Source organism: Zingiber officinale, chromosome 7A, assembly GCF_018446385.1.
Source record: "Zingiber officinale cultivar Zhangliang chromosome 7A, Zo_v1.1, whole genome shotgun sequence".
Lineage (NCBI taxonomy): Eukaryota > Viridiplantae > Streptophyta > Magnoliopsida > Zingiberales > Zingiberaceae > Zingiber > Zingiber officinale.
The window spans coordinates 100,695,473-100,713,063 of NC_055998.1; positions in this window are offsets into that span (position 1 = coordinate 100,695,473).

Genomic DNA, 17,591 nt, shown 5'->3' on the forward strand with positions numbered 1-17,591 from the left:
CTGATCCATGCGGTCTCTCTCCTCTTTAGAAGAGGGACCTTGAGTCTTCAAAAGACTCACGCCATGTGACATCGGCAGATAACCCTTCTTGGAGTTCTGCATGGCAAACCGAAGGAGTACCTTGTCAATGTATGTACTCTGACTAAGGCCAAGCAATCTCTTAGATCTATCTCTATAGATCTGTATCCCTAGAATGCGGGATGCTTCACCTAAGTCCTTCATTGAGAAGCAACTCCCTAGTCAAGTCTTGACAGACTGAAGCATAGGGATGTCCTTCCCAATGAGTAGTATGTCATCCACATACAATATGAGGAAGACAACTACGTCCCCTACAACCTTCTTGTAGACACAAGGTTCATCTTCATTTTTGATGAAACCAAACTGTTTGATTGCATCAACGAAATGAAGATTCCAGCTCCGAGAAGCTTGCTTTAGTCCATAAATGGACCTATGCAGCTTGCATACTCTGCTAGTATGCTGTGGATCTACAAAACCCTCAGGTTGTGTCATGTACACATCCTCGAGTAGGTTTCCATTCAGAAACGTGGTTTTGACATCCATCTGCCATATCTCATAGTCATGGTAGGCTGCAATAGCAAGCATGATCCGAATGGACTTAAACATCGCTACTGGAGAAAAGGTTTCATCATAGTCAATACCATGAATCTGCTTGAAACCTTTAGCTACCAAGCGACCCTTATAGATAAGTCCATCCATGTCAGTCTTTCTCTTAAAGACCCACTTACACCCAATGGGTTTTACCCCTTCAGGTGAATCAACCAAAGTCCATACTTGGTTGGTTTACATGGATTCCATCTCGGATCTCATGACCTCTAGCCATTTCTCGGAATCTGGTCTCATCATAGCTTCCTGATAGGTGGTAGGCTCATCCTCTATGAGCATAACGTCATTATGGTCAGATAAGAGAAATGAGTATCTCTCAGGCTGACGACGTACCCTATCAGACCTGCGAAGAGGTATGTCTACTTGAACTGGTTGTTGTTCCTCAACTCCTTGTGGAACAAAATCATCCACAACACTTTGTGGTTCCAGTTCAATTTCCATCGAGGCATCAGTGCTATTGTTCGCATCTTGAACTTCTTCAAGATCGAACGCGCTCCCACTAGTCTTTCTAGAAACAAAGTCCCTTTCTAGAAAGACCCCAGTCTTTGCCACAACTACCTTGTGCTGACTGGGAATGTAGAAGTAATATCCCTTAGTTTCCTTGGGATATCCAATAAAGTAGCACTTGTCGGATTTGGGTCCTAACTTGTCTGAGACTTGACGTCGAACGTAAGCCTCACAACCCCAAATCCTCATGAAAGACACCTGGGCATCTCTCCCAGTCCATATCCTGTATGGTGTCTTTATCACGGCCTTGGATGGAACTCGGTTGAGTATAAAAGCTGCCGTGTCTAGAGCATAGCCCCAAAGGAATGTCGGAAGATCTGTGTGACTCATCATAGACCGTACCATATCTAATAAAGTACGATTCCTCCTTTCGGACACACCATTCCACTGTGGTGTTCCAGGAGGAGTGAGTTGGGATAGAATCCCACACTCAGCTAGGTAGTCACGAAACTCATGGCTAAGGTATTCTCCACCTCGATCTGATCGAAGTATCTTAATACTCTTGCAAAGCTGGTTCTGTACTTCATTCTTGAATTCTTTGAACTTTTCAAAGGATTCAGACTTATGTGTCATCAAGTACACATAACCATGTCTACTGAAGTCATCAGTAAATGTGATGAAGTACCTATAACCTCCTCTAGCAGCGACATTGAAAGGGTCATATACATCACTATGTATGAGTCCTAACAAATCAGTCGCTCTCTCGCTGTGCCCACTAAAGGGAGTCTTGGTCATCTTGCCTCGTAGGCATGACTCGCATACCTCATATGATTCAAAATCAAATGAGTCTAGCATACTATCCTTATGGAGCTGGGATAAGCACTTGTCATTTATATGACCTAAGCGACAGTGCCAAAGGTAGGTTTGGTTCATGTCATTAGACTTGAACCTCTTGGTATTTACGTTATAGATAGGGCTCTCAAGGTCTAGAATATAGAGTCCGTTTATTAGAGGTGCACTACAATAGAACATATCGTTTAAATAGACGGAACAACATTTATTCTTTATTATAAACGAAAATCCTTTCTTGTCCAAACAAGAAACTGAAATTATGTTCTTAGTCAAGGTAGGCACATAATAACAATCATCTAATTCTAGTACAAGCCCAGAGGGAAGAGATAGATGGTAAGTTCCTACAGCAATAGTAGCAACCCGTGCTCTATTGCCTACTCGTAGGTCTATCTCACCCTTCGTCAATGCCCTGCTATTTCTCAGCGCTTGTACATTAGTACAAATATGCGAAGCACATCCGGTATCTAATACCCACGATGAAGAAATAGAGAGGTTGACTTCTATAACATGTATACCTGAAGTAGAAATCTTATTTCTCTTCTAGGTATTCTTTGGAGTTCCTCTTCTAGTGCCTCGCATGTCCTTGATATAGGTGACAAAGATGTTCAGCCATATCGTAAGCGCTCATCAACTCATGTTGCTTCTGAAGCTCTGAGTTCATGGTTGCGAGCTGTAACGCCTGAAAATTCTTAAACTTGCATTAAAATTATTCTATGATTTTTCTGGAATTTTTAGATATTTTTTCGGAATTTTCCGAGTAGCGAAAGTAGCAAAAGTAATTAGATAAGCAAAATGGTTTAAGCGGGAATCGAACCCGGGACCTCTCGGGTCTGCTAAACCTTTAGTTAGCCTTAATAACCAGTTGAACCCAGTAGGGCCGTGCTGAAAGGAAAGGGAATCAAGTATATTTATAATTGGTTTGGCCGAATTAATTACTTAGTATAAATAGGAAGGTTAAGTTGGGGTTTGGTTTATTTTAGAACTTGGTTCGGCAACTCCTCTCCAAAACCTCACGCCGACGCCAACCCTCTCTTCCTCTCGGTTCCTCTCTTCTCTCGGCGCCCCCAAGCACAAGAAAAAGGAACCTAGGGTTCCTTCCCTAAGGGTCACGAGAGCACCTTCCGGCGAGATCTTTAATACAAGGATGTTCCCCTCCGTGAGAGGAACGCTAGACGCGAGTAGCTCGTCGAGAAGGTCTTCGTCTCCGGAAACCTAGCGCTTAGATTTGTAAGAATCTTTGCACAAGAAGTAAGAAACCCCTCACCTGCAGTATAAGTAGCTCTCGTTTGATTGCATGCTTATAATTTAGTTATATGTAGATTTTTATCGATATCTAGAGTGTATTTAATTCTCTTCGCAGATTTAGGGGTTAGTTGAGTATCTCTGGATGGGTCGGACGCATTTTCCCTCTTCAGATAGAGGTTCTAGACGTCGTCGGGTGCCTAGAGGTGGTCCCCCTATTAGAGAGGAGAGTTGGAACACACTAGGTGTTCGATAAAATGTTTAGCGCAACATTAGACAGTTTTAACAGCATAGTTAAATGCATAGAAGCATTTAAACCAGCATATCAGTTTTATTTCAGCTTTACGGGACTAGATGTCCAATGGGTGGGCTCACACAGTCGCCTCTAGGTTCAGACAACCTAGTTCTAGGTTCAGAAAACCTAGATTCAGCTAATTAGTATTTTAGTATTTTACTTTCAGCAGCGGCACTGTACTGGATTAGATATCCACTGGGTTGGACTCCCATATTCGTCCCTAGGTTCAGCTAACCTAGTAAACCCTACTAGATTCGGAACTTGCAATCCCGGGTCTAGTTAGGGATGCGCGCACAGCAAGTACAGTTGCCAGGGCCCTACAGCAGCATGTTTAGTATTTTTATCTATTATATATAATAGTTTTCCAAATCAGTTTTAAAACATAATGGAATTCAGCATTAGCTCAGCTTCAGCTTAGCTCACTTTTGTATCAGCTCATCTTATTTCAGTTGTTAAATATGATAGCTTCATATACAGTTCTAGTCATATTATGATCAGTTTTATTTTATGTTCAGCTTATGTTATGCCATGCTTTGTATGATACCATGCCATGCCATGCTTGCATAGTCAGTATGTTTTTCAAACAGCATGATTTAAAAGTATATTTGCATCGTATGCATGATTTAGTGAGGTAGATGGTTTCTTACTAAGCTTTTAGCTTACAAATACTATTTTCCTTATACTGCAGATACAGGTAAAAGGAAAATGGATTAGCAGTGGAGGCTGGAGTTCAGTGCAGATGAGGATGTGTGTGGCAGGAACTGGAATAAAGATCCTAGGGATCTAGTTTTATTTTGTTATGCATTAGAACAGTTTAAAACCTTGTTAGTTTTGGTTTCCATATGTTTACATGCCATGAATTAGTGTTCTATGCCTTAATCATGTTTAGTATGTTAGTCGTTACCTAGTAGAATGTTTCTTTTAGCTTTTATAGTATTGTGTAATGACCTTGGCACGCATCAGTGCTGATATCAGAGGCCTGATACGAAATCAGAAACCCCTGATCGGTCCGCAGACCGATCATGGAGTCTCTGATCGGTCGGTAGACCGATCAGGGACCTGGTCTCTACGAACAGAAGCCTTCTGTTCGTTCCCTGATCGATCCATGGATCGATCAGGAGCTGGGTCGCGAAGAATGGCTCACTGATCGGTCAAGCAGACCGATCAGTAAGCCGCTGATCGGTCTCAGTGACCGATCAGGGACCAGCTGGATCGGTCGGCAGACCGATCCAGCATTGTACAAAATTGCAGTTAGCTATGGATCGGTCGGTTGAACGATCCGGAGTTTCCTACCGTGCCAGTATCAGTAGATCGGTCTGCAGACCGATCAAAAGTCCGGTATCAGTGGTAAATACCTACCCTAGCATGCGTACAATTATTAGGTACATGTAGAACATTCAGTTTCAGCGTTCCCAGCAATTAGATTAGAAAAATTTTAATAAACCCAGTATTCCGCACAGCATATAGACAGAAGAAATTGTAGTGACCGGCCTTACAGCCAGTACCTAGAAGGTGGGTCGTTAAAGAGTGGTATCAGAGCAGTGTTCCATACTTCCTTCACACACATCAGCATTGAACCTGCTGCTTCCAAGTATGAATACCTCTACTTAATTTATGCTCCTTGTTTTGTTATTACAATTCATGTTTATATGCCTACTGCTTGTTAGTATGTGATAGTTTTTAAACATGATATCAGTAGTTATATAACTGTGATTACATTAGTTATGTTATGTTCTCTATGTCTTTAGAAATGGCACGAGGACGCCCAGCTAGAAGGACACTAGCTACTGAGCCCCAGCAAGAGGCAGGCAGTTCAGTGCCTCCCCCAGACCTTACAGCATTAGTGGCTCAGTTATTGCAGCAGCTAGCTGAACAACAACAGGAAATAGCCACCTTAAAGGCTAATCAGTAGAGTACCCCCACAGTCACCCCGGAACCAAATCTGACGACTCCAGTAGTCTTAGAGGTTCCTGGCTCGACCTATAGCGCCGACGATACCGGCACCGGCGGTCAAAGTGAGCGAAAGGAAGCCTATCGATCCGGTGGCGTGAGTCAAGCGAGAACTTTCGGGCACTAGTGAACCATGGGATGCACAAGCCTGGTTCAAAATACTGGAGAGCACGATGGAGCTTCTGGACTGGCCGAACACGAGAAGGTGAAGTGTGCCTCCTTCGCCTGGCAGGAGACGACGCATGTGGTGGGAAAGAATCGAGCGAAGCGCCCAGTGAACCATGTTATGGGCTGACTTGAGAAGAAATTCTTCGAGGAGTTCTTTCACATACGGTTACAAACCGCCACTACGACGAGTTCACCGAGTTTCGTCGAGGCAACCTTTCAGGAAGCCGTGAAGAAATTCAACAGTTGGCTCGTCTATGCCCGGAGCTAGTCACAGAGAAGGAACGAATCCGGTTGATGCTCAAGATCCTGAGGCCGGAGATAGCGGTGAACGTGGTTGGTGGCATACATAGGCCACAAACCACGGAGGAGTTAGTGGCGGTGCCTTGACCACGAGCATTACGAGCAGCATAAAGCGTGACAAGTCTCCTCGAGTCAGGCCAGGAAACTCTCACACTCCAAAAGCAGCAAGGCCACAACTCTAGCGGAAAGGGAACTCCAAGTAAGCGCCAAATCGGGAGTGACCCAAAGGAGGACCATCTAGCAAGCGACCCAGTTATCCAAAGTGTGCTACTTGTGGGAAATTCCACCCAGGGGTTTGTCGCAAGAGCACACGAGGATGCTTTGAATGTGGACAAGAAGGGCACATGGCCAAGCAGTGCCCGAACAAGACCGGTCTTCCTCAGCCACAGCAGATTCAGTATGCAGGCCAGCCGGCTCAGTTATATCAGATGCAGGCCGCTCTAGAAGGTCCACTTATCAGCCAGGGCATATTAGAAGCCCCTCCAGCGATGGCGAATGCGAGGATCTACTCACTCACCAGAGAGGACGTAGCCAATGCCTCGACAGTTGTCACAGGTCAGATTAGCATTTTACAGTATAGTGCTACTATTCTATTTGATACTGGGGCAACCCATTCATATGTAACCAGGATGTTCTCTGAAAAATTAGAAATACCCTCAGAGGTACTCAGTAGCCAGTTCCTTACGACATTACCCTCAGGAGAGATAATGGCGTCTACGCACTGGCTCAGAGCAGTGTCGGTCATTATAGCAGACAGAGAGCTCTTTTGTGATCTGATAGTGCTAGAGATGACCGACTATGACGTCATCTTCGGGATGGACTTCTTGATCAAATACGGTGCCTCCATCGAGTGCCATAAACAGAAAGTCATATTCCAACCTGAAGCGGAAGCACAGTTCGTATTCGTCGGAGAACCCAGGAGAAAGGCCAAGAGGTTTCTCTCAGCTATGAAGGCACAGAGGTTGATGGATTCAGGATGTACGGGGTTCCTAGCACACGTAGTCAGCACCAGTCAGGACAAGGACCAACAGCTAGCAGAGGTCCGAGTCGTATGTGACTACCCAGCAGTCTTCCCTGAAGAGTTACCAGGCTTAGCACCAGACAGGGAGATCGAATTTGAGATAGAACTCATTCCCGGTAGAAACCCTATTTCCAAAGCACCTTATCGCATGGCTCCAGCAGAACTGAAGGAACTTCAGGAGCAACTACAGGAGCTGCTTGACAAGGGTTTCATACGCCCGAGTCACTCACCATGGGGAGCGCCTGTATTGTTCGTGAAGAAGAAGGATGGAAGCATGCGTGTCATAGACTACGGATCCTTTGAATCAAGTCACGATCGAACGGTATCCTTCCGAATCGATGACCTGTTCGATCGGTTAAAGGGAAGCGTGATGTTCTCTAAGATAGACCTCAGATCAGGTTATCATCAGGTGAAGGTCAAAGAAGGGGACATACCGAAGACAGCATTCAGAACCAGATACGGACACTACGAGTTCGTGGTCATGCCCTTTGGCGTGACCAATGCTCCAGCTACATTCATGGATCTCATGAACAGAGTATTCAGGGAGTATTTAGATAAGTTTGTTATTGTGTTTATCGATGACATTCTTATCTATTTAGGAACTCAGGAAGAACATTTAGAGCACCTGAAACTAGTATTGCAGACCCTTCAGCAGCACCAGCTTTACGCCAAGTTCACGAAATGCGAATTTTGGCTAGATCAGGTGTCCTTCCTGGGTCACATCATCTCAAAGGATGGTATTATGGTAGATCCCAGCAAGATAGAAGCAGTGAGTAATTGGAAGAGACCTAAGAACGCCAGCGAAATTAGGAGCTTTCTGGGATTAGCAGGATATTACAGGAAGTTTGTAGAGGACTTCTCCAGGATAGCCTCCCCACTGACAGCTCTCACCAGAAAGAATAGGAAATTTCAGTGGACGGAGGACTGCGAGAACAGCTTCAGCGAGCTAAAACAGAGATTGACCAGTGCTCCCATTTTGGCTCTACCGGACCACACCAGCAACTTTGACATCTATAGTGATTCCTCTAAGTTGGGACTAGGAGCAGTGCTGATGCAAAACGGCAAGGTGATCGCCTATGCCTCCAGACAACTCAAGGATTACGAGAAGAATTACCCTACTCATGACCTTGAGCTTGTAGCAGTGGTGTTCGCTCTCAAAATTTGGAGACATTACTTATATGGAGCTCAGTGCAGAGTATATACAGATCATCAGAGTTTGAAGTACTTCTTCACTCAGAAGGATCTGAATATGCGACAGCGCAGATGGTTAGAACTGGTCAAAGACTACGATATAGACATCCTCTACCATCTAGGGAAAGCCAATAAGGTGGCAGACGCACTTAGCAGAAAATCCAGTGCTACCTTATTGTCTCTTACAGCCATGTCACCGCCCCTTCAGAAGGAGATCGTAGATTTCGGTCTTGAACTCATAGTTGGACAGCTCTCTACTATAACCCTAGAGTCTACCTTGCTTGGTGATGTTCAGTCAGCTCAGGAGCAGGACCCTGAAATTCAGAAAATCAAGCAAGGGCTAGCAGAATCAGAAAGTAGAGAATTCAGAGTGTCCGATAGCGGGTTGTTGCACTTTGGTGACAGACTCTGTGTTCCAGATCAGGAGGAGCTATGGAGACAGATTTTGGATGAGGCTCACAAGACTCCCTATGCGATGCATCCAGGTTCCACCAAAATGTATCAAGACCTGAAGAACCATTTTTGGTGGCCTGGGATGAAGCGAGACATCGCCAGATACGTTAGCATCTGCCTCACCTGTCAGAGGGTCAAGGCAGAACATCAGCGACCAGGAGGAGTCCTACAGCCTATACAGATTCCAGAATGGAAGTGGGAGGATATCTCTATGGATTTCATAGTGGGACTGCCCAGAACCACGAATGGTTTTGATGCCATCTGGGTAATAGTCGACAGGTTGACTAAATCAGCCCACTTTTTAGCTATCAAGATATCTTACTCCATGGAGAAGCTAGCTCAGTTGTATCTCCAGGAGATCGTCAGACTACATGGAGTCCCACAAACTATCATTTCAGACAGAGACAGCAGATTCACATCACACTACGGGAGTGTATGCATCGGCGTTGGGCACTAAGTTAAAGTTCAACCTGACATTCCATCCTCGACGGATGGTCGAGACGGGCGAGTAAATCGGTACTCGAAGATATGCTCGGCGTGTGCCCTAGACTTCAAGGAAGTTGGTGCAAATGTCCGAGCTTAGCAGAATTGCATACAACAACAGCTATCGGCCACTATCGGCATGACACCTACGAGGCTCTCTATGGGCGGAGGTGTAGATCTCGATCTGCTGGTATGAGAGTAGTGAGCAGAGAAAGAACTAGAACTAGACGGATCTAGTCCAGAGACCACAGTTCTCTGATGGCCAGAGATAGAGATCAAGGCCTTGAGAAAAGCTATCTTGATATCCAGACCCTTAGAGTTTTTAGTCGGGGATACAGTGTTCCTCAGAGTAGCTCCCATGAAGGGAGTGATGCGTTTTGGGAAGAAGGGCAAGCTTAGTCCCAGATATGTGTGACCATACCTTATCAGCAGAAGAGTGGGCAAGGTAGCGTATGAGCTAGAGCTACCCCAGGAAATGTCAGCTGTCCACAACGTATTTCATGTCTCTATGCTGAAGAAGCATACCCCAGATGCCACCCAGGTGATTGAGCCCCAGTCGGTACAGATCCGCGAAGACCTCAGCTATGATAGTCGGCCTATTCAGATAATAGACCGAGCAGTTAAGAAATTGCGGAATAAGGAAGTACCATTAGTCAAAGTCATTTGGCACAGTCACACAGCAGAAGAGGCAACTTGGGAGACAGAAGCCAGCATGAGACAGAAGTACCCAGAATTATTTTAAGTTCAAGGACGAACTTTTTATAAGGTATGGGGGATTGTAATGCTCGAAAATTCTCAAACTTGCATTAGAATTATTCTATGATTTTTCTGGAATTTTTAGATATTTTTCCGGAATTTTTCGAGTAGCGGAAGTAGCAAAAGTAATTAGATAAGCAAAATGGTTTAAGCGGGAATTGAACCCGGGACCTCTCGGGTCCGCTAAACCTTTAGTTAGCCTTAATAACCAGTTGAACCCAGCAGGGCCGTGCTGAAAGGAAAGGGAATCAAGTATATTTATAATTGGTTTGGCTGAATTAATTACTTAGTATAAATAGGAAGGTTAAGTTGGGGTTTGGTTTATTTTAGAACTTGGTTCGGCAACTCCTCTCCAAAACCTCACGCCGATGCCAACCCTCTCTTCCTCTCAGTTCCTCTCTTCTCTCGGCGCCCCCAAGCACAAGCAAAAGGAACCTAGGGTTCCTTCCCTAAGGGTCACAAGAGCACCTTCCGGCGAGATCTTCGATACAAGGACGTTCCCCTCCGCGAGAGGAACGCGTAGACGAGAGCAGCTCGTCGAGAAGGTCTTCGTCTCCGGAAACCTAGCGCTTAGATTTGTAAGAATCTTTGCACAAGAAGTAAGAAACCCCTCACCTGCAGTATAAGTAGCTCTCGTTTGATTGCATGCTTATAATTTAGTTATATGTAGATTTTTATCGATATCTAGAGTGTATTTAATTCTCTTCGCAAATTTAGGGGTTAGTTAAGTATCTCTGGATGGGCCGGACGCGTTTTCCCTCTTCAGATAGAGGTTCTAGATGTCGTCGGGTGCCTAGAGGTGATCCCCCTATTAGAGAGGAGAGTTGGAACACACTAGGTGTTCGATAAAATGTTTAGCGCAACATTAGACAGTTTTAACAGCATAGTTAAATGCATAGAAGCATTTAAACCAGCATATCAGTTTTATTTCAGCTTTACGGGACTAGATGTCCAATGGGTGGGCTCCCACACTCGCCTCTAGGTTCAGACAACCTGGTTTTAGGTTCAGATAACCTAGATTCAGCTAATTAGTATTTCGGTATTTTACTTTCAGCAGCGGCACTGTACTGGATTAGATATCCACTGGGTTGGACTCCCATAGTCGTCCCTAGGTTCAACTAACCTAGTAAACCCTACTAGATTCAGAACTTGCAATCCCGGGTCTAGTTAGGGATGCGCGCACAGCAAGTACAGTTGCCAGGGCCCTACCGCAGCATGTTTAGTATTTTTATCTATTATATATAATAGTTTTCCAAATCAGTTTTAAAACATAATGGAATTCAGCATTAGCTCAGCTTCAGCTTAGCTCACTTTTGTATCAGCTCAGCTTATTTCAATTGTTAAATATGATAGCTTCATATACAGTTCTAGTCATATTATGATCAGTTTTATTTTATGTTCAGCTTATGTTATGCCATGGTTTGTATGATACCATGCCATGCCATGCTTGCATAGTCAGTATGTTTTTCAAACAGCATGATTTAAAAGCATATTTGCATCGTATGCATGATTTAGTGAGGTAGATGGTTTCTTACTAAGCTTTTAGCTTACAGATACTATTTTCCTTATACTGGAGATACAGGTAAAAGGAAAATGGATTAGCAGTGGAGGCTGGAGGTCAGTGCAGATGAGGATGTGTGTGGCAGGAACTGGAATAAAGATCCTAGGGATCTAGTTTTATTTTGTTATGCATTAGAACAGTATAAAACCTTGTTAGTTTTGGTTTCCATATGTTTACATGCCATGAATTAGTGTTCTATGCCTTAATCATGTTTAGTATGTTAGCCGTTATCTAGTAGAATGTTTCTTTTAGCTTTTATAGTATTGTGTAATGACCTTGGCATGCATCAATGCTGATATCAGAGGCCTGATACGAAATCAGAAACCCCTGATCGGTCCGCAGACCGATCAGGGAGTCTCTGATCGGTCGGTAGACCGATTAGGGACCTGGTCTCTGCGAACAGAAGCCTTCTGTTCGTTCCCTGATCGATCCGTGGATCGATCAGGAGCTGGTCGCGAAGAATGGCTCACTGATCGATCAAGCAGACTGATCAGTAAGCCGCTGATCGGTCTCAGTGACCGATCAGGGACCAGCTGGATCGGTCGGCAGACCGATCAAGCAGTGTACAGAATTACAGTTAGCTATGGATCGGTCGGTTGAACGATCCGGAGTTTCCTACCGTGCCAGTATCAGTAGATCTATCTGTAGACCGATCAGAAGTCCGGTATCAGTGGTAAATACCTCCCCTAGCATGCGTACAATTATTAGGTACATGTAGAACATTCAGTTTCAGCGTTCCCAGCAATTAGATTAGCAAAATTTTAATAAACCCAGTATTCCGCACAGCATATAGACAGAAGAAATTGTAGCGACCGGCCTTACAGCCAGTACCCAAAAGGTGGGTCGTTACACGAGCATAAGACAGGACACATCTAATGCGTCATCTTGATGCTTCTTATAAGCATCTCGGTCTGCTCGCGTGGCAGTGGCAGGAGGAGCCTCCGGAATGGGCTGCTCCAGAACGTACAGTTTACGTTCTTGGGTGAGAACTATTCTCAGGTTCCTGTACCAGTCCAGGAAATTTGCTCCGTTGAGCTTGTCCTTCTTAAGGACAGATCGCAGAGAGAAGGTGTTCGTATTCAACGTCATGGAAATTCTACAACAGAAATAAATGCAGAAATAAGTATCATATTCTTAATCATTTAATTAGGCCTTTAACTAAATGATGCTCCCACTGAATTCTATAATTCATGTGAGACAAGATCCACATCATACTAACCCTTGAGTTAGCTTTGGCTAATACGCCCAAGACTTAGTATGATCGGTAGGCAACAATTACCAATTACATCTCTATGCAACTCTTGTTTATAGGATCAATATCCGTATTTATATTAAAACTCGAGTTAGCTTTGGCTAATACGCCCGAGAGTTAATATATATGTGATTTTGACCTATCTTTCCAACTGTTGGAAGAATGCCTATAGTTATACTCGATCCAACCGAGTTAACTAGGAATACTCAATCTAATTGAGTTGTACTCACCCATGCGTTGATAGGCGGGACCAAAATTGTCCCTCCGTACCCTACCAAGATAGTATGTGTTGCTCTGCTTTGGCAGATTCAACAACAGCATGCGATCGAGGTAGTGGTAGGTATCACGGCATGGTAGGCATTACGAGTTGACGCGTTTTAGATCTAATCTAAACGATGATGCGTATCATATACTCGATAGATCTAATCTAATCGAAGGTGCATCATGTGCATGACTTAGATCTAATCAAATCGTAAGGCACTAATTAATTACTTAATTAACTAGCATGCATCACATACACATAAAACAATTAATTAAATAATTAATTAAATAATTTCGTGATTATGTCATGGCCCTACTACGATATTCTCAAGCCAATGAGAAGATCGGATGGTCAACCTAAGGTCAACAACTTCTCAAGCTCCTTCTTTTGACCACCTCGTGTTGCTCGCGCCCTCCTCGTAACTCCGTCTCGAGTGGACCTTCCACAGCTCCAATTTTGTACATTACAATTTTGAAACTCGAGTTACATTTGAGTCTAAATCTAATTTACAACAAGAATAAAAGAGAAAGGCACGACGCGCAGGTCGTGGAAAAATAAAACATACAACACGCACATCACATCACGGCACGCAGGCCGTATTATGAATTACAACATGAATTATCCAATCAAATTGGGTCTTTGGGCCATGACTATCACAAAAATAATATATAATTCAAAATTATATATTTCTATAATTTTCTGTAATTTTTTTAATAATTTTTTACAATTTTTACGAGTACAATTTACCGGCGGTTCCATTTAGCGGTTTTCGGGCGCAATCGCGGAACGAATCCCCTTGCGGGGCCAGGGGCAGCGCCCCTACCCGCGATCTAACCATCGCGAGGGTTCCATTGCGATCTAACAGCACCTTAGCCCGCTGTCCCAAAAAGTTTTGGGGAGAAACTTGGCCGTTTTGGAAAAATCTTCCCGGTAGCGGAAGCCTACAAGTGCCGAAACACTTGTGCTTCGCTTCTACGAGAAAATTACCCATAAAAACTATAAAAAACCTAAATTTACAGAATATTACAGAACTAAAAAGTTTTCATAAAACACAAAATAAACTCGTATTCGTCTTTGCACGTAGCTCTGATACTACTGTTGGGTTTTTCGGGCCGCGAAAACCGCGTTTTCGCGTCGCGGAAACCCCGAAAGCCCCAAAGCCAACGGATCCGTGCAAAGAAAAATTTCTAAAACTACGAATATGAGTTTCACACTCCATATCTACAGTAGATAAGTGTTATACCTTCTATACGTGCCCTTTTCGTAATCCCGCAAGTCCAAGGTACGCCGGATCTCAAGATTGTCAACGTAGACAATCCTCTAGTAGTATCCACAAGAACAAGGTGTGTTCTCTAACACACAAGGATGGAGAAGAGAGCACCCAAGTGTGCTAGCACTTTCTAGAGCTCTCGGGTAGGATTTAAAAGGGAGAAAGGAGAGAAAAGGAAAAAGGATCTCACACAATCCTCTAGGTACCCTCCTTTGTGACCTTCACTTCACCCTTTTCTTGGAACACAACTCATACACCTTCTCCCTCCATGAAAGCTCACGGCAACCACACCAAAGGAGGAGGAAGAAGCTAGGAAGAAGATGGAATCATTACCACCTAATCAATTGCCACAAAAAAATGAAACCTCCTTTCATTATGTGGTCAGCCACACATGGGTAACCCCCTCATTTAATGTGGCCGGCCACATTAAATGGAGGATTGTAACCTCCTTGACAACTAGGAGATGATGTGGCTGCCATGTAGGATGAGTCATCCTCCATGAAGTGGCAATTCATCAAGTCAAACTTGATGTTTCAACTTCCCATTTTGGTCAAGTCAAAATTGACCAAATCTCTTCCATGTTGAGTTGAATTCATTCTTTGATTCAAGCCAATTTCAATCTAATGAATCTCAATTAATTAATATAAATTAACTTAATGAATCAAATTTAAATTAGACTCATTCAACAATTGAATCTAATTGAGTCTAACTCAATAAGTCTAATTTAAATCAATCCGAATCCAATTGGTTCATCATATGAACCTAATCCAATTGGTTCATCATATGAACCTAATCCAATTGGTTCATCATATGAACCTAATCCATCCACTTGTTCTTTGTGTGTGACCCAATAGGTTCTTGTAACGTTGGCAATGTTTCTAAACTCCTTTAAAAACATAAGCAATGAGTGGCATCTAGCAATACATCATTGCTACCCAAGTTACAAGAAATGTTGAGATCCAACATCACCTTGTGACTATTAATTGTGACTCCTCACAATATATGACAAGTGTCCTTCTATCCTAGACATCTAGATTGGTCAATGTGAGGCATAGATCGTGTCATCCTCTGACCAATCTAAATCTTGAACTCCAAGTAGACTCACTAAATCAAATGAGCTCAATATCCTATATTGACTCATTTGGGCATGGCCATGCACTTCGTGGTCTCACTCTATCAAGAATACGAATGTGTTATAAGGATAGATCCCATCTATATCACTCACATCCCTCCGCATAATTTGTTACATACCCAGTAATCGCCTTTATAGTCCACCCAGTTACGGGTGCCGTTTGACGAAACTAAAGTACATAACTCCTTATGTAGGGAACCATGGTGACTTCAGGTCTAAGGACTAGTAGTCATACTAATAGCCACATGAGAAAGTATATGACACTCATATAACGATCCATGATACTTTCTCATGGCGGGTCATTCAGTATACATTCTCTAATGTATACCCATGTGTCAACTTGATATCTCTATATCCATGACTTGTGAGATCAAGTCATCGAGTTGACCTACATGCTAGTCTTATTACATTAACATTGTCCCTGAATGCTAATACTCGACTAGGAATGATTAAGAGTAGTGTTCCCTATATCATCTCACTATCGGTTCAACTAACCGATTGATATAGGTGAGAACCATCTACTCAAGGACATTATTATACTTAGTTTATTTGGCACAAATACAAGTAAGTATAATAACCAAAATCCAAATTCCTTTATTTATATAGAATATGATACAATAAGTCCAAAATACAATCATCTAATGATTGGCTCTAGGGCTTTAGCTAACAGTAATTGTGCACGTGTTACAGTTTCTTGTGATATCTCATCTTGTACTTGTTGGAACTAGATTAGATGTGTCCTTTATTATTTCCTTAAGAACAAATTTACTTATGTGCTTGTGGTTTATTACATAGTCCTTTCCTAAAAATCGGGTATTGGTGCTAAATATGATCTTATGGATTTTAAGGACTATAAACCTCCTTTCGTTTCTCTAGGATAACTCCTGTCCAACTTATCAGTGTCTACCTTCAGCACAAGTGCTGGACTACCCCAAATCCGAATATGTTTCAGACTAGGCTTATGCTTATTCCACAATTCTATGGGAGTAGAGGGTACTGACTTAGAAGGTTCTATGTTCATTGTCGTTTCTAGAGTATCTCCCTTCAACGAATTTGGTAATTCTAAATAACTCATCATCGATCTAATCATTTTCATAAGAGTCATATTCCTTCTTTCTGCCACACCATTCTGTCAGGGTGTACCAGGTGCAGACAGTTGGGATTGAATCCCGACCTTCGATAAGTGACTCCTAAATTCTCCCAAGAGGTATTCGCCACTACGATCTTACCGTAGTGTCTTGATACTTTTACCTTGACATTTCTCCACATTAGCTTTGTACTCTTTGAACTCATCAAAGTACTCAGACTTGTGGTGTGTCAAGTTAATGTACCATAATCTCGAATAGTTGTTTATAAAAGAGACGAAATATTCGAAACCACCTCTTGCATGGATAGTCATAGGTACACACAAATCAGAATGAACCAATTTCAACACATCTTTAGCTTTATACCCCTTAGACTTAAAAAGTCTCTTGGTCATTTTCCCTTCCAAGCAAGACTCGCAGGTTGGAAAGTTTTCCATCACCAATGAACCCAAAAGTTCATCGGCTATTATCCTTTGAATCCTACTCAAGTTAATATGACATAGCTTTAGATGATTGGCTCATTTTCGAAGGTTACTTTCTCTTATTAGAGTTAGAAGATATGTTAATAATTTCCATTAGTTGCATTGTGGGAGTTTATTGGATTTAAATTGTTAACCAACGTACCAAAACAGATAACTTCCCTATTTTCTTGATAACAACTTTGTTATCAAAATAGACAGAATATCAAGTTCTTTGAATAGTTTAGAAACTAAAATCAAGTTCTTTCTAAACTTGGTAAGTAAAGACAATTTCTTAAAATCTATTTTTTATTTCAATCAAAAGATAAACATCTCCCACTGCAACAGCTGCTACTTTTACAGCAATTGTAACGGCTGCCCTTCAGGTATGACGGGGTTACGGGAACATACATGCATATTAATCTATTTCTAAAGCAGCGGAAGTATTTATTTATATATTCTTTTATATTTTTAATTTACTTTTCTTTTAAACACCAATAACTAATTATCTAAACATTTATAATCATATGAGCATGTTAAGCATATTTTTAAATTTAAAAAGTCATAATATCAATTTTCAACATAAGCATGAATAGGTATTAAGTAATCATGCAAAACATTAACATAAGGTAGACATAGTTCATATGAAGCATAAATTAACATAAGCAGGTCTTTTTCCTTAGCCGAGCCACCACCACACACATCTCTTGCCCCTCCTACTACTCCCTTAGTTTGTCCATCCTTTACTTTTATCTGCGGTACAAGGAAAGTAAACTATAAGCACACTGG